General features: G+C 35.5%; 1 protein-coding gene across 2 annotated transcripts in view; it reads left to right on the top strand.

Annotated features, from left to right (window-relative positions):
* The first annotated feature begins 15,357 nt into the window (after window positions 1-15,357).
* Window positions 15,358-18,837, top strand: part of Fbl6 (F-box and leucine-rich repeat protein 6) — a 95,601-nt gene continuing 92,121 nt past the window's right edge. Inside the window, exon 1 of one of the 2 annotated variants that reach the window (XM_081764459.1) lies at window positions 15,358-15,421. The gene's annotated coding sequence lies outside the window, so the exon portion shown is untranslated. Of the gene's footprint in view, window positions 15,573-18,837 lie in introns of both variants that reach the window. The other variant, XM_081764458.1, reaches the window with a different exon arrangement.

Genomic DNA, 18,837 nt, shown 5'->3' with positions numbered 1-18,837 from the left:
ACAATGTATTGGCTGTATGAAATAATACATACGCGTTTCACTGCAGGCTTTGTAACCTTTCTTTCTGATCACCCCTCGTACATTTCAATAGTACAATGTATTGGCTGTATGAAATAATACATACACATTTCACTGCAGGTTTTTAAACCTTTCTTTCTGATCACCCCTCGTACATTTTAATAGTACAATGTATTGGCTGTATGAAATAATACATAGACGTTTCACTGCAGGCTTTGTAACCTTTTTTTCTGATCACCCCTCGTACATTTCAATAGTACAATGTATTGGCTGTATGAAATAATACATACACATTTCACTGCAGGTTTTTTAACATTTCTTTCTGATCACCCCTCGTACATTTCAATACTACAATGTATTGGCTGTATGAAATAATACATACACGTTTCACTGCAGGCTTTGTAACCTTTCTTTCTGATCACCCGTCGTACATTTCAATAGTACAATGTATTGGCTGTATGAAATAATACATACACGTTTCACTGCAGGCTTTGTAACCTTTCTTTCTGATCACTCCTCGTACATTTCAATACTACAATGTATTGGCTGTATGAAATAATACATACACGTTTCACTGCAGGTTTTGTAACCTTTCTTTCTGATCACTCCTCGTACATTTCAATAGTACAATGTATTGGCTGTATGAAATAATACATACACGTTTCACTGCAGGCTTTGTAACCTTTCTTTCTGATCACCCGTCGTACATTTCAATAGTACAATGTATTGGCTGTATGAAATAATATATACACGTTTCACTGCAGGTTTTGTAACCTTTCTTTCTGATCACCCCTCGTACATTTCAATACTACAATGTATTGGCTGTATGAAATAATACATACACATTTCACTGCAGGTTTTTTAACCTTTCTTTCTGATCACCCCTCGTACATTTCAATAGTACAATGTATTGGCTGTATGAAATAATACATACACGTTTCACTGCAGGCTTTGTAACCTTTCTTTCTGATCACCCCTCGTACATTTCAATAGTACAATGTATTGGCTGTATGAAATAATACATACACGTTTCACTGCAGGTTTTGTAACCATACTTTCTGATCACTCCTCGTACCTTTCAATAGTACAATGTATTGGCTGTATGAAATAATACATACACGTTTCACTGCAGGCCTTGTAACCTTTCTTTCTGATCACCCGTCGTACATTTCAATAGTACAATGTATTGGCTGTATGAAATAATACATACACGTTTCACTACAGGCTTTGTAATCTTTCTTTCTGATCACTCCTCGTACATTTCAATACTACAATGTATTGGCTGTATGAAATAATACATACACGTTTCACTGCAGGTTTTGTAACCTTTCTTTCTGATCACTCCTCGTACATTTCAATAGTACAATGTATTGCCTGTATGAAATAATACATACACGTTTCACTGGAGGCTTTGTAACCTTTCTTTCTGATCACCCCTCGTACATTTCAATAGTACAATGTATTGGCTGTATGAAATAATACATACACGTTTCACTGCAGGCTTTGTAACCTTTCTTTCTGATCACCCCTCGTACATTTCAATAGTACAATGTATTGGCTGTATGAAATAATACATACACGTTTCACTGCAGGCTTTGTAACCTTTCTTTCTGATCACCCGTCGTACATTTCAATACTACAATGTATTGGCTGTATGAAATAATACATACACGTTTCACTGCAGGCTTTGTAACCTTTCTTTCTGATCACTCCTCGTACATTTCAATACTACAATGTATTGGCTGTATGAAATAATACATACACGTTTCACTGCAGGTTTTGTAACCTTTCTTTCTGATCACTCCTCGTACATTTCAATAGTACAATGTATTGGCTGTATGAAATAATACATACACGTTTCACTGCAGGCTTTGTAACCTTTCTTTCTGATCACCCCTCGTACATTTCAATAGTACAATGTATTGGCTGTATGAAATAATACATACACGTTTCACTGCAGGCTTTGTAACCTTTCTTTCTGATCACCCGTCGTACATTTCAATAGTGCAATGTATTGGCTGTATGAAATAATACATACACGTTTCACTGCAGGCTTTGTAACCTTTCTTTCTGATCACTCCTCGTACATTTCAATAGTACAATGTATTGGCTGTATGAAATAATACATACACATTTCACTGCAGGTTTTTTAACCTTTCTTTCTGATCACCCGTCGTACATTTCAATAGTACAATGTATTGGCTGTATGAAATAATACATACACGTTTCACTGCAGGCTTTGTAACCTTTCTTTCTGATCACCCCTCGTACATTTCAATAGTACAATGTATTGGCTGTATGAAATAATACATACACGTTTCACTGCAGGCTTTGTAACCTTTCTTTCTGATCACCCCTCGTACATTTCAATAGTACAATGTATTGGCTGTATGAAATAATACATACACGTTTCACTGCAGGCTTTGTAACCTTTCTTTCTGATCACCCCTCGTACATTTCAATAGTACAATGTATTGGCTGTATGAAATAATACATACACGTTTCACTGCAGGCTTTGTAACCTTTCTTTCTGATCACTCCTCGTACATTTCAATACTACAATGTATTGGCTGTATGAAATAATACATACACGTTTCACTGCAGGCTTTGTAACCTTTCTTTCTGATCACTCCTCGTACATTTCAATAGTACAATGTATTGGCTGTATGAAATAATACATACACGTTTCACTGCAGGCTTTGTAACCTTTCTTTCTGATCACTCCTCGTACATTTCAATACTACAATGTATTGGCTGTATGAAATAATACATACACGTTTCACTGCAGGCTTTGTAACCTTTCTTTCTGATCACCCGTCGTACATTTCAATAGTGCAATGTATTGGCTGTATGAAATAATACATACACGTTTCACTGCAGGCTTTGTAACCTTTCTTTCTGATCACCCCTCGTACATTTCAATAGTACAATGTATTGGCTGTATGAAATAATACATACACGTTTCACTGCAGGTTTTGTAACCTTTCTTTCTGATCACTCCTCGTACATTTCAATAGTACAATGTATTGGCTGTATGAAATAATACATACACGTTTCACTGCAGGTTTTGTAACCTTTCTTTCTGATCACCCCTCGTACATTTCAATAGTACAATGTATTGGCTGTATGAAATAATACATACACGTTTCACTGCAGGTTTTGTAACCATACTTTCTGATCACTCCTCGTACATTTCAATAGTACAATGTATTGGCTGTATGAAATAATACATACACGTTTCACTGCAGGCTTTGTAACCTTTCTTTCTGATCACCCCTCGTACATTTCAATAGTACAATGTATTGGCTGTATGAAATAATACATACACGTTTCACTGCAGGCTTTGTAACCTTTCTTTCTGATCACCCCTCGTACATTTCAATAGTACAATGTATTGGCTGTATGAAATAATACATACACGTTTCACTGGAGGCTTTGTAACCTTTCTTTCTGATCACCCCTCGTACATTTCAATAGTACAATGTATTGGCTGTATGAAATAATACATACACGTTTCACTGGAGGCTTTGTAACCTTTCTTTCTGATCACCCCTCGTACATTTCAATAGTACAATGTATTGGCTGTATGAAATAATACATACACGTTTCACTGGAGGCTTTGTAACCTTTCTTTCTGATCACCCCTCGTACATTTCAATAGTACAATGTATTGGCTGTATGAAATAATACATACACGTTTCACTGCAGGCTTTGTAACCTTTCTTTCTGATCACCCCTCGTACATTTCAATAGTACAATGTATTGGCTGTATGAAATAATACATACACGTTTCACTGCAGGTTTTGTAACCATACTTTCTGATCACTCCTCGTACCTTTCAATAGTACAATGTATTGGCTGTATGAAATAATACATACACGTTTCACTGCAGGCCTTGTAACCTTTCTTTCTGATCACCCCTCGTACATTTCAATAGTACAATGTATTGGCTGTATGAAATAATACATACACGTTTCACTGCAGGTTTTGTAACCTTTCTTTCTGATCACCCCTCGTACATTTCAATAGTACAATGTATTGGCTGTATGAAATAATACATACACGTTTCACTGCAGGTTTTGTAACCATACTTTCTGATCACTCCTCGTACATTTCAATAGTACAATGTATTGGCTGTATGAAATAATACATACACGTTTCACTGGAGGCTTTGTAACCTTTCTTTCTGATCACCCCTCGTACATTTCAATAGTACAATGTATTGGCTGTATGAAATAATACATACACGTTTCACTGGAGGCTTTGTAACCTTTCTTTCTGATCACCCCTCGTACATTTCAATAGTACAATGTATTGGCTGTATGAAATAATACATACACGTTTCACTGGAGGCTTTGTAACCTTTCTTTCTGATCACCCCTCGTACATTTCAATAGTACAATGTATTGGCTGTATGAAATAATACATACACGTTTCACTGGAGGCTTTGTAACCTTTCTTTCTGATCACCCCTCGTACATTTCAATAGTACAATGTATTGGCTGTATGAAATAATACATACACGTTTCACTGCAGGCTTTGTAACCTTTCTTTCTGATCACCCCTCGTACATTTCAATAGTACAATGTATTGGCTGTATGAAATAATACATACACGTTTCACTGCAGGTTTTGTAACCTTACTTTCTGATCATTCCTCATATATCATAAAAACTATCTCATAAAAAGTTTGAGATAAAACTGAAATTTTACGTATATAGGCCATGACCTGGTACACGTTAATAATGTAGGTAATTTTCATTTCACTATGCTTATGGGAAATGAAATTATGAATGTTGGAGAAAAAAAAGTGTTAAGTTCCGTCGTCTAAATAAACAAGCGGCGTACTAAACTTGGCTTGGCGCACTTCCATGCCCCTATATTACAAAATCTACATTTCTATCAAATTTTAAATTTCCATTTTTATAGGAAGCATTCTATAGGTTTTGAATCGTTGTCATAATAGACGAAATAATATGTAATTTTGCTACCTAACTTCCCTCTTTGGAAGGGGCAGTATTAAGTTTTCGAATTTTTCCCCCCTTTACGTGCATTACAAATTTTACATTTGTGCCAAATTTCAAGTTTCTATGTCTACAGGAAGTACTCCATAGGTTTTGAGCCGTGTGAGGGAACTGTAAGAAAATTTGGTTCCTGTCCGCTATTTTTACACCTTGGAGGGGGAAATTTTCAGTTTTTGGATTTTGCTTTACTTGTGTCTCAAATCGTAAATTTGTATCAAATTTCAATCGTACATTTGGGCTAAATTATAACCACTGCCTACAGAAAGTACCATATAGGTTTTAATTAGTCAGTCAGTGTTTTTTGGGGGGAGGGGAGGCGCGGTGGCTCAGTAGTAGAGCGTTCACGTCCGGTGCTTGGGGTCCCTGGTTCGATCCCAGCTCGCGCCGTGTGGACTTTGTGGTGGACAAACACCGTGCTCGTAGGTTTTCTCGGGGTTCTCCCGTTTCCTCCCACCTTATTCATTGCACCATTTCACTCCTCCCTCATCATCACTGTTTCCTTTAGCCTAACCGGCATAATCGTGGGATGTAAATCTTAAAGATTTTATTTTTTTCAGTGTTTTTTCTCTCTCCTTTTTTTTTTTTATTTGAGAGTGAGGAAGGGTTTCACGACCCTATATCATGTAAATGATTTGAGATAAAACATTGAAGCTTTATATAGAACATGGTCTGGGGTAGTTTAGTGACACAGTCAATTTTCGTTGCAGTATCTTCATGGAAAGCGAAATTATGAATAATCGCAAAATGACTGAGTTGCTTCGTTTAAATATAAGCACGGCATACTCCAGGCATTGTTTTTAAATTCTTTTCTTTTTTATTATTTTTTGGTTTCTTCATTTAAAAAAAAATATATATATACACAAATACATCCAGTCAATACTGAGTCCAAATTATGCTACTTTGATATATTCCTGAAGAACAAAGAGAAATTTAAGGATTCTTATTGGTCAATCAGTCAGCGCGGGAAATTCCCTGGATTTTCACGTTTTATTGAAAAAATCCCTTTTTCCTTTTTTTTTTTTCTAAATTTACTTACGAAATTTTCCTCGATTAGGAAAATTTTTCTCAAACTGCGAACTGTCATAGTATAGAACTTGGCTTGGCGAGATAACATTAACCCCCGTGATGTTAGGCAACTACCACGACACTTGAACTGTCCAGGTTGTGCCCCTGTCAGGATAAATTTGTTTATTTGACAAAAAAAAAAAAAAAAGTATTTTCTGAAGTAATTACTGTTTATTTTCAGTAGCTACAATAATGCACAAACCTAGAATTTAACGCTGGGTATCCAATTGGACTTGTAATTTTTTCCTGTTGATTTTTTTCAATTAAGAAATGGTATTTTTCACGTTTTTTTTCAAGTTTTTTAAAAGTACAATAATTGTTTTGCATCTTTTCAAATAATGCTTAGCCCTAAGCACTATTTGAAGATTGTTTGAAGGGTACAGAAAAAAAAATTAGTGCAACTACATCGATTGACAAAAAAAATTTTAAGACTAAGAGACAATTAAAAGCAGAATTCAATTTCATGCGTACGAAGGAATCAAAGGATATTCGTCTTTCTCATATTATATTTTCTTACATCTTCTCAGACATTTTTAATATATTCACATTATATCTGTACAATCTTTTACAGATAATAGCCACACGAGAACACAACACAACATGACCTTTACGCAACCTGAACCTAAACAGACCTCCAAAAAACTGTGGCCATGGGCAGCAGTGATTTCAGAAATTTCTCCTGGGAAATACGTTGAATGTACGGGGATCAGTGTTTCTTTCAGAAAATTTTTGAAAAAATGTTTCGAGTGGGGGCACTGCTGATACTATTCTATTTATTATTATATTATAAACGTATTATTTTGGTCTGCTCCGTGAAGGGGGGGGGGTACTCTCAGAGCTCCGGGGGGCAGTGTGCCCCAAAAACAGATTTGGAAGAAACACTGACTGGGATGAAAAGTAATGTTGAAAATACTGGTAAGACACACTGAGCATAATCGGATATATACTTTCGGAGGGGTTTCGTAGCTCCCTTGGAAATTTCCTCCCAAGGCTACTCCTTGAAATCATCATTGGCTGTGGTTTTAAGTAGGAGTTTTTCGCAAAATGGTTTATCTTGGGTAGGTTTTTGCGCTTTGCCATTAAGACTGAGGTTTTACAGTCCTATCAGGCAAATGTTAAGATGCTCCCTTAAATATGTACCAACAATCAATAAACTCAAAAAATATCCACTCTTGTTTCTCTATTTAAAAAAAAAATGCTGTGCGTAGAATTTTAGCTCACAACTTCCAGCATTGTCAAGACCAAGGCAAGAAACAGTATTTGGGTAGGGATAGGAGTATGCAAATTTAATGTTTTTATTTTCGAGTATAAACATTTAATTTTCAACGAATTTAAAAAGTTCGTTACTGAATTCCCTATGTCTGTGTGTGTGTGTTTATGTGTGCCTGTCTGTCTGTTTATCTGAGAAAGTGAGAGATGACATTGGTGTCGATCAATACCTAAGAGAATGGTGAGCATTTTGGTACCAAATGGGAAGCGGTAGCCACTGTCCAACTGGCCACTGATTTGGCCAGTGGCCACCAGTTAATATCGTACCAAAATGTTTACCATACTTTTAGGTATTGACAAACATCAATATGATCTCTCTATGACTTAACGTTCCCGAGATATTGACCGATTTCGGGAGATTTAAGGAGCCATATCTCGGTAACCGTAAAACACAGAGAGATCGTATTGGTGTTGACCAATACCTAAGAGGATGGTAAAAATTTTGGTACCAAATAGGAACCGGTGGCCACTGACGTTCCTCAGATACTGACCAAAAGAAAATTCGAATTTCGGGAGATTTAAGGATCCATATCTCGGCAACCGTAAGTCAAAGAGAGATTATATTTTTCGAATTTCTGCGAGAAACAGAAGCTGCGGATAAAAATATATACTTTTACATGTAGGAACTATCACAGTTATCCTTCCGTCTCCATGTCTCTAATTCTTTTTAAGTTCATTCTGGCAATGCTCTTGGCGCAGTCTCTACGGGGGCATTCTGGTTTTAATACTCCTATTCCTTGCCTTGGCCTTGTAATGCTGCAAGTTCCTAGTAACACATAATATTTTATAAATAATCTTAAAGAACTGAAAAAGAAAGAAAATTAGAAAAGCAAAAGTGAGTACTTCCGAGTTAATTGATAAGATTGCTCTTTAAGCGGTTTATATTACGATGGAAATCCTGATTGATCGGTTTCTTTTCACAGGTCTTCCTGGTGTGTGTCCTCCTCTCTAGTCTCATGGCTAAAGTGTATCTTTTGTGAATGAGGTCTCAGGTTCGATTTCTGGTGGTAGACCATCGAAGGCACTATAGTCCACAGTGCTTCAGATCTGACTTTAATCTCTAAATTTCATCCCGCATAGCTTCGTTACTGACAGAACGTAAAAACAAATCAACCAATCAACTCTGCTTAGATAACTGTTTTCAGTATTGATTCCTATTTGTAACGTTATCGTCAAATAATTAATAATAATAATAATAATAATAATAATAATAATAATAATAATAATAATAATAATAATAATAATAATAATAATAATAATAATTGTTTATATATATAAACATAAACAATATATATAGGGGCGGATACAGGATATGATCAAGGGAGGGGCTAAACCATATAGCCCCTATAGCTCCCCTTGGATCCGCCACTATATATATATATATATATATATATATATATAAACAATATGTTTGATGTATAATTGTTGTCTGTTGTTAAATATATTATCAGCTAATGAACTGTGAAGTCTCAGATCGGAATATTATCCAAGACAATCAATGTCACGAAAGTATTTACCATTATGTTCTATAGTAATTTGTAAATACAATAAAAATTTTGCCACCATTTACTTAATCTAGCCGTATATTCATTGAATTGTGTTTATATTGCAATATGTCCTTAAGGTTGTAATGTTACTATTGGGATCACACTAGTAGACCTTGTAACGTTCTAATTTTACTCTTAGGATTACACTAGTGGGCCTTATAAGGTTGCAAGTTACTATTATGATCACGCTAGTCGGTCTTACAAGGTTGTAATGTTATGATTATGATTACGCTAATGGGTCTTACAAGGTTGTAATGTTATTATTATGATCATGATAGTGAGCCTTACAAGATTGTAATGTTACTATTAGGATCACGCTAGTGGTCTTACAAGGTTTGTAATGTTACTATTAGGATCACGATAGTAGGTCTTACAAGTTGTAATGTTACTATTACACTGTAAAAAAAATCGTTGTGTTATTTCAACGACATGCCTATGTGTTAACACGATTGTGTTAAAAAAATATAACACAAACAAGTGGTTAGAACAACTCACTCTCCATTTGGAGTTGTGTGTCAAATTCCGGTAGTTGAAATGACACACAGTCTGTGTGTTAAATTAACACAAGTGTAGAATCTTCGGCAGTGCTTAAAGTGAGCCGGTATGAGCCGGTTATGCATCCGAAAGTTAGAAAATCGGCCGGTATGGCATACCAGTAAAAATAACTGATTTAAATTGTAATTTGCTTTTAGGAAAAAAGAAAACGGATTTTACAAATAAAAATAAGTACGTCGTTAGCATTGAATCGACAAATATATTTGTACTATCAAAGATTTCGTTGTTGCTGTTTCGAAAGTAAATATCAATTCCCTATCATCTTATTCAATTGTAGAATTTGTGCTCTTCGTTTCTTTTTCAACATTTGTGCGAGCAATTCCACCTTCTTCAAAAAAAAAAAAAAAAAAAAAAAAAAAAAAAAAATCTAACTACCGTACCACCAGCCTAAAATGTTTAATCTGGATCCGCCCCTGGCATTGACAGAGCTTTTTTTTTTTTTTTTTTTAATCAAAATTATTCTTTTCACATTGTCTGGACTTCTGTCCTTACAATTATAAGAAAATTAATGTTGAACACGAGATGAGACTAGAAGAAGCTTCTGAAAATGGAAATGAGGTTGAAAAGAATAATTAAATACTAGATACTAGAGACCAGACGAGACGAGAGTGTCTACAAAATCTTGAAAACGAGACGAAAAAGCTATGAGGATATATGTGTTTTCTACTTTTAATGCACTTAAGGCTGCGTTGGATCACAATGTTATTGTAAATGCGATGTTTAAGTAAACGTACCATCCGTGTTTTTCCACATTTAGATCATAAAATCTTAGGAAAGCAAAATCATTTTATAAACATTTATTCCTGTTAGGCTGACGATAGTGGAGAGTAAAACATTTACATATTAGTCCTCTCTCTCTCTCTCTCTCTCTCTCTCTCTCTCTCTTTCTATAGATTTTTCACGTCAAAAATGGTGCAAAAATTTCAGGAGTAGAGATGCTCTTTAGGAGTCTATGAAAATTACTGCTCTGAGTGGTCATATTTGTTCCATTCCGTCACCTCATCTGATGTCACTTTAAGCACTGATCTTCGGTGTTGTTTTCTGCGTGATTGTCAAATATGTTGGGCATCTAATTATAAAGGGAATTGAAGCTACAGACAAACACAGTAGAAAGAAATACTTAAACAAATTCAGGTATACGCAAAATTTCAAAATGCAAACCGCGCAATGTGTTTTCAACCGCGCAATGTTTCTGAAGAAACCCTAACAGCACAAGATGTGCTAGGTATGTGCAATTTAGGTGTTCTAAATTCATCTCCTACATTTGATGCATTTATTGCTTCTTTTCCTAAGCGATTGTGTACTAGAAGCAACAAATGCATCAACTTCATTAGATGGCAACTGAAGCCGATCATTTGAAAGTGAATATGGAAGAACTATAAAATAAAGTAAATAGACAGAAGTCATTTTGTTATAAAATTAGGTCTACATGGCGAGCAGATTTTATCTTATCCCGAACGGTTATCGTCGAATATACGCGGCTTAAAGGAGCACTCTGATTAGCCAAATTCAAAAGACCTCAACAATTTATACCTCTACAAGCGACGTTTTCTTCATCGCCTCCGTGGCCAAGTCGGAAAGCACGCAGCTAGTAATTTGAAAGGTTCGTGCCCCCCGCCACTGGAGTATTTTTTTTACTTGTTTAAAGTGTTTTTTTTTTAAACTCAGCATAATGTAAACACATTACGCATATAGGTGATTTAACATATTTTTGGGGAGTAATATTGTGGTTCATTAACGCTTACGGCACGGCTCAACACCGGTTGTGTGTTAAAGACGTAACACACCCCTTGTTTTACACGCCAACACCGCGGGGTATGTGTTGAACTAACGCCGGCATAGTGGTAGTCACGCTGGAACCATTACCCTGTGTTAAAATTGAGTTGAATTAACACAACAATTTTTTACTGTGTAGGATTACGCTAGTAGACCATACAAGATTGTAATTACTATTGTGTTACTATTAAAGGGCCTTATAAGGTTATAATCTTACTATTAAAATGATGGTAGTAGGCCGTATAAAGTTATAATGTTACTATTAGCATCATGCTAGTGGTCCCTATATGGTTCTAGTTACTATTAGGATTATGCTAGTGGGCCTCATACGATTGAAATGTTACTATTAGGATCACACTAGTATGCCTTATAACGTTCTACTGTTACTCTTAGGATCACATAAGTGAGCCTTATAAGATTGTAAGTTACTATTATGATCACGCTAGTAGGCTTACAGGGTTGTAATGTTACTATTAGGATCAAGCTAGTGGGCCTTAAAAGGTAGTAATGTTGCTATGAACATCACGCTAGTGGGCCTTTCAAGGTTGTAATGTTACTCTTAGGATCACACTAGTGGGCCTTATAAGGTTGTACTTTGGTATTATGATAACCTTAGTGGGTCTTATTAGATTGTAATGATACTATTAGGATCACGCTAGTGGGCCCTATAATATTGTAATGATACTATTAGGATTACGCTAGTAGACCTTACAATGTTGTAATGTTGCTATGAACATTACGCTAGTGGGCCTTATAAAGTTGTAATCTTACTATTAAAATCATGGTAGTAGGCCTTATAAGGTTGTAATGTTACTATTAACATCGTGCTAGTGGTCCTTATAATGTAATTTATTATTATTATTATGCTAGTGGGCCTTATACGGTTGTAATGTTATTATTACGATCACGCCAGTGTGCCTTATACGGTTGTAATGTTACTATTAGGATCATGTTATTGATTCTTATAAGGTTGTAATGTTATTACGCCCACCCATTTGTCCGTACGTCTGTTATTTCTCACGATAACTCTTGAAAACGAAAGCGAATTTTTGAATTTTGGTTTTTCAATAAACAGCTAGAACGATTATCTCAGACGGGTTTGTTAATGACGTGAATTCTTTAAGATTTTCACGAGTAACGGTCCACACACCATTCATTCATAAATATAAGTTTCGCGCGATACTAATATGCAAATCTCAAAACGTTTGAGAGTAACGGGTTGCATAAACATCAAGGCGAAAATATTTAGATAGGTATTCTTAAATCTTATTATAAAAGCAAGCAGTTTCATTCATAAAGTGTTCTTGCATGATCCTCTTTACTGTTTTTAGCAGAGTACTGCTTCAACAGAAATAATTGAAGCTATTATTTATATTTTTTTCAAAGTTTATAGTAAGAATTGCCTTCTATCCTTTATTGGAATTTTGTTAAATATTATATACAGGGTGCAGTGGCGTATTTACAATTTTGTTTCGGGAGGGGCTTTGCTCACTTTCGGGGGGGGCTTTGCCTGGAAATGTGAAAATTCTGCAAGATATTTCATTTACTTTACTATACTAAGTAAGATTTCGGGGGGGGGGCGCGGTGGCTCAGTGGTAGAGCGTTCACCTCTGGTGCTTGGGGTCCCGGGTTCGATCCCAGCCCCCGCCAAGTGAACTTTGTGGTGGACAAACACCGTGTGCGTGGGTTTTCTCGGGATTCTCCCGTTTCCTCCCACTTTCTTCATTCCACCATTTCATTCATCACTCATCATCACCGTCTCCTTTAGCCTAACCGGCATAACCGTGGGACGTAAAACTTAAAGATTTCATTTCATTTCAAGATTTCGGGGGGGGATCTTAAGCCCGGAAGCCACCCCCCTAAATACGCCACTGACAGGGTGGTAGGTAACTCCGCCGACAAACTTTGGGAGGTGATTCCTTATAGGAAATGAAAGAAAAAAGTTCTTATAATCATAGGTCGAAAAACGTCTCCTTTCAGAGTTATGAACCGCCGAAAATTCGAAAAACCATGTTTCGAAACGCCCTGCCTTAGAAACTATAGGACCTATCCCAAGCGGTTTAAGGAATTACACATAGATATTTAGATAGAGCGCTAGTTCCTTTGTAATATATTTTCAGTTGCAATTTGTCTGTCATGCAATGTGTAAAACAATATTTGAGATCGACAATATCCACGTCAAACTTAGCCATAATATCCAGCAAGAGTAAGAAAAAGTTGGAGACTTCTGTAGGATCCAAGAAAAAAATGTAAACTCATGATAGCCTACCTATCATAATCTGGGTTCTGACTGCCCCCAGTTTTTACATTCTAGGTCCGTCAGTGATGCCAGTAGAAGTATTAAGGGATGTGCACAGGTTTTTATTCCAAGGCAGAGGGGCGAAAGACAGACATTCCAGTACAAACGGAAGTACACATATACACACACTTTAAACTCGTGCGTATTACGCTTCAGGAAAAACAACGATTGTTTACGTAGTTTATTTATTTATTTATTTATTTATTTCATAAGGACAGCACAACAGGCTTAATGCCCAGTTATAATGTATATTGCATAGCTATTAGCTCCAGTAAATATATTATAATAATACATTAAATGCTGTAGTATACGCGTAAGCAAGTCTGAACCTCTTTTGAATATCCAGAGGGGGCAATTGTCTCCCTTGCACTAATCTATGGGTGACCATGCGGTGCGTCACCCATAGGCATAAGAGGATATACAGTGAACCTATGAGTTACTAACCTCCCGTTTTGTGAACAATTCGGATTTACGCAGGGGTGCCCACAAGGGGGGGGCGATGACGCAAACTGCGTCATTGAAATATTTGGGGGGTTAAAAATCTATATAAATATGTTTGAGAGGGTGTAAAAATTAATCGAAAAGATTTTTTTTCATGGAAGAACACCTGCGGATAGGCAATTGAGGGGGGTGCGTCATGGACATGAGGGGGGGCACCACTGATTTACGAACAAATTTTGTGAACAATTATTCCTCGGTTTATGAACAATATTTCAGGGAACGAACGCGCAAACACACACACACACACACCTGTACAACAATTTCCAGGCTGGCAGGAATACTTTTGCATATGTGTCATAAACATTCTCCGTCAGGATCTCTGTTTAAAAATTATTTATCTTTCTTTTTAACATTTTATGTTTTTAAGCCTACAGCTTCATTTAATTTAGTGTTACTTATTTGTCAAGAGATAATTTTTCATTTGACAGAGAATAATTTTATTTTTATTTCATTTACAGAGAATCACTTAAAATGTAAAATATACATACAGTAGCATTGTCTGTGAGTATAACGGATAAATTGTACTTACATTAATTTCAATTGGAAAAATAATTTCGATTTAGGAGAAAATTTCAGTTTACGAAAAGCATTATCTAACGGATTAAGTTCGTAATCCGAAGGTCTACTGTATATGTGATCGAAGCTCCCCCCTAAAATTGAATTCCCAGTAATCCAGCTGCAGCCTAATCTAATTATAAATAGAATATCTTTGATCCGAAGTTTACACTTTACTTAAATCAGAAGAAGAAAAAAGAACCACCTGACAGTTTTAATATGCCCCTCAGTCCCAATAGACCTGATTAGGGATTAGCTAAACAAAACCTACAGAGAATTCACTCACTCACTGGTTTATCATTCATGGGATAGTACACGACCGACCTAGGACGATCAATGAACCACATAAACAAAACAAGTTTCAATATATTTACTTTACCGTACAGTCTAGAGTAGCACTAAAATACTATATTTTTTATATTAAAATTAATTTGTTTCGTTTATAAACAGAACACTTTTAATTGTATTTCACCTATCTTTGCTGCTAATTTGCTATTTAAATTGTTCGCGCTGTGCATTTGTACAATATTTCTTTCCTACGTTGTTTAAATACATTTCAGGGTTTTCAAATCTTCTTTCCTTCTGTGAAAGAATTTTTCCTTTCATAGCAAAAGATTAAAATACTGTACATTACATATTTATGTGCATCATATTCACAATACGAATATTTATACACATTCCCTTCTTTTCTTCTTTCGACTCAAAATTCTGTTGCGCATATATCTGAATTTTATAAATACTCTGGTAGCGTTGCAACGGTAGTGGCACCTGGTGTTAAAATTTGGAAGCGGTGATGCTTCCGGTAGGTAGAAGGTCAGTGGCACAAAATGTATTATTTCTGTTAAATTAAGAGTTTAGTGAGTTTTTACTGTAAGGTGAAAGTGTTTTTCAACAAGTTATTTGGAATAGTTATTATTTTGCAACGGAGAATCACAAAACTTCAAATGATTGTGCTTGTGTCGAGGTAAGTTTGTCGTGTTTGTGTTGGGTTTAGTGCATAACGATTGTCACGAAGAGAAGTAAAGCTTCTTCGCCCAGCCCCAACAAACGATGCTGGTGCTGGTGTGCTGTGTAAGTATGTAGAGCATAATATATATACACGGGAAAGCGCAAGCAGTTACGGGCAAGATTATAAAGTTAAATGTGATTTCGTTAACTAGACCCAATTACTAGTAAAAATTTAGTTCTATATTATTTGTTGAATAAAGAAAGTCGTGTTTTAAAAGTTAAAAACAGTGCTTCTGACAGGTATTTTATCTTCGTAGGAGATAGCGTCTTCGATAATTATAGTCTGGCGAACATACAGCGGAGAAAAAATAGTGTCTACAATTTGTTACGACCAAAGAAACCTTTAAACGTTACGTGATATTCAAAAAATAAATATTATTCTTCTGAATTTAAAGGTGATTACAGCAAAATAACATCTAAAATCTGCTGTGAAGAGAGTTCGGATTGTACGTACAAATTGACTGATCCACATCGATTACACTGTGCTTAACGTTAATTTTCCTCATAATTATTCGTTTTAATCCGTATAAAAAATCACAAAAATGTTTTAAAATGTCACCAATGAGTGGTAGACGCTTGATAATGGTAATTATATCAGCATAACGCGAGATTTTGATGAAAATGTATTATTCCCGCCCAAAAATTCAAAATCGTAGAATACGAGAATCGATTTACAGATATGTTGTCTGCAGTGGCATAAGACCTGATGAATGGGTTCTGTTATGAAAACATAATTTTTAACCAAACAGAGAACAAATAAAACAAACATACTGTTTTAATATATATAAATAATATTTCATTCTAATTAATTACTTTTAAAATTTTCTATAATGTAAATTATTATTAATTTTAATTTAGATGGTTTGTGAGTGCGCCAAAATAAATAATTTTGCTATGATTACAATGTATTGAGGCTGTGTTGAAAGAAAAATTAAGATAAAAGTTTTCTGTGTCTGTGACGGCAGCAGAACGTTCTGTGATGAGCAGTTTTGATAACTAAGAGAACCTTTGATTAATAACATTGTTATTTAATGCAGGTTTGCTAAGATTAATTATTCTGTTTTGGGTTCCATTTATTTTATTTTTTTTAAATTTTTCATCGGGTTATTTTTCAAAGATTAATTTTGAGTGATATGAGCCATGAAATATAGATATTAATATTTAGAAATCGCAAAATGAAATTGAGCACTGAAAATTAGCGTTTAAATCATAAAGTAGTTGCATTGTTAATTTTTATGAATCTAGGCTTCAGAGCGATTCTTTTAAAATCAGGCCTGTAGCCAGCCCCAAAATGTAGGGGGACCCGGCTGAAGTTAAGGGGGCCCCGGTTGAAGTTAAGGGGGCCCCGATGCAACCATATTATAATTCATCACCATATTATAGTTTATTTGCCAGTCTACCGTGAAAATTTTAGGGGGGCCTAGACCCCCTGGATACGGGCCTGTTTAAAATTCCAGTGTCACTCATCTCTAGCGCGTATGGTTCCTGATTAGATCCCAGCTCCCGCCAAGTGGGCTTTGTGGTGGACAAACACCGTGTGCGTGGGTTCTCCCGCTTTTTCCCACTTTATAATCATTTTACCAATACCATCCATCTCATCATCACTGGCTTCCGTATTCTCGGTGCATAATCGTGAGACGTTAAACTAAAAAATCAATAATTAATTATTCTAATAAAATATTCAAAATAATTGTCCAACAATTTAATACAGGAATAATAGTTCGAATATTGAGAAAGAAATATTTTTATACAAAAAAAAAATAAAATAAAAATAAATAAATAAAGTAAAAATAAAAAAGGTCAAATAAAAATAAATAAATAAAGTAAAAATAAAAAAGAAATCAAATAAAAATAAATAAATAAAGTAAAAATAAAAAAGAAATCAGTGCTAGATCGGTCTAATGGACATGTAAGACAGACTGAAAATAAAACTTGTATACAAGGGCGTTGGCAATGGGGAGAAGAGGGAGCAGTTGACCTCCCTGCATTTTCGAAAGAGGTTCGGTTTTTGGAAATACATATCAAAACTTATTAAATTTGCTACTCCCCTACTAGAGTATTTAATATATGTAGCTACTATATTAAATAATAAGCACACCATACTGAGTTAACCGATAGTTTCGGTTTGGGTACACTCTATGTAGTTCTCCAGACATATATAAGGCGTACAAGAAAATTTTTGATTGAAATATATTGGTACTTTTGATGCATTTTTGGATCAGGAGCCACAGAGTTTTTGAATGGCCCCGAAATCAAGTTTTCCTATTTTCTACGGAATAAGCACATCATACTGAGTTGTATGCCCTGTATAATCTTATTGCAGCTCTACAATTCAGACAAAAATCTCGGGCGGGGGGAGGGAGGAAGTTGAGATTAATATGCTTTCTCGCTTCTCGTAAATCATTTATTTCGATCATCTAAGTTGAATGGAAAAATGATTTGATTACATGAATCGTTTGCATTTATTTTAATCAATTGTCGTTAAGTCTTTTAATCAATTGCTTGTCAGGAGAGAAACAATTGAATCGGTATCAAAATCACCATCGGAACGTCTTTTATAATCCCTATCGATATATTTTTCTTTTTAATTTTCTCCTGTTTAGTTTTGTTGATGTGTATCTGGAAGAACAATATTAGTCGTTGCGCTTACACAAGCTAGCAGGCAATGATTCATAATTAAATGCATTTTGATTATGATAAACAAACAGTTAACTTCACAAAGAAGAATTGAATCATTCATTAAAGTAATCATAATTATGTAATTCAGAGACAGGGGCGGATCCAGGACGGACTTCTCGGGGGAGGCGGTGGGTTTTAACCCCATAGCAGAACATGCCGCGATCTGCGATGTGATCGCAGAAAATTTGCCGTGCCTGTGCAGAAAAATTGCCAGAGGATTAAAAAAAAAAAAGTCAACAGAAAAGTACAAAAGCATGCCTGCTATGTGTAGGTATCTTAAATGCACGAACTACTCGCATAAATATAGTTGAACTGTTTTTTACGCCTCAAAAAGCGTATTTTTAAGAATCACAAGTGTTTTTCTCCTGCAAACTTTTGACACAAAAGCTCATCGCAGAAAGACAAACGAAGTTCTGCCATCGGGGGTTGTAATACTGCTACTTGGAGCTACTTTTAAGAACTCCAAACTCTGGGATGGGTTTTATTTATATATAAAATAAGAAGGTTTCCTCTTCTGGGAGGGGGGAATTGCCCCATCGCCC

The sequence above is a fragment of the Thermobia domestica genome, chromosome 7 (genome assembly GCF_964235325.1).
Source record: "Thermobia domestica chromosome 7, izTheDome1.hap1.1, whole genome shotgun sequence".
Taxonomy (NCBI): domain Eukaryota; kingdom Metazoa; phylum Arthropoda; class Insecta; order Zygentoma; family Lepismatidae; genus Thermobia; species Thermobia domestica.
This window is presented reverse-complemented; position numbering and strand designations above follow the sequence as displayed.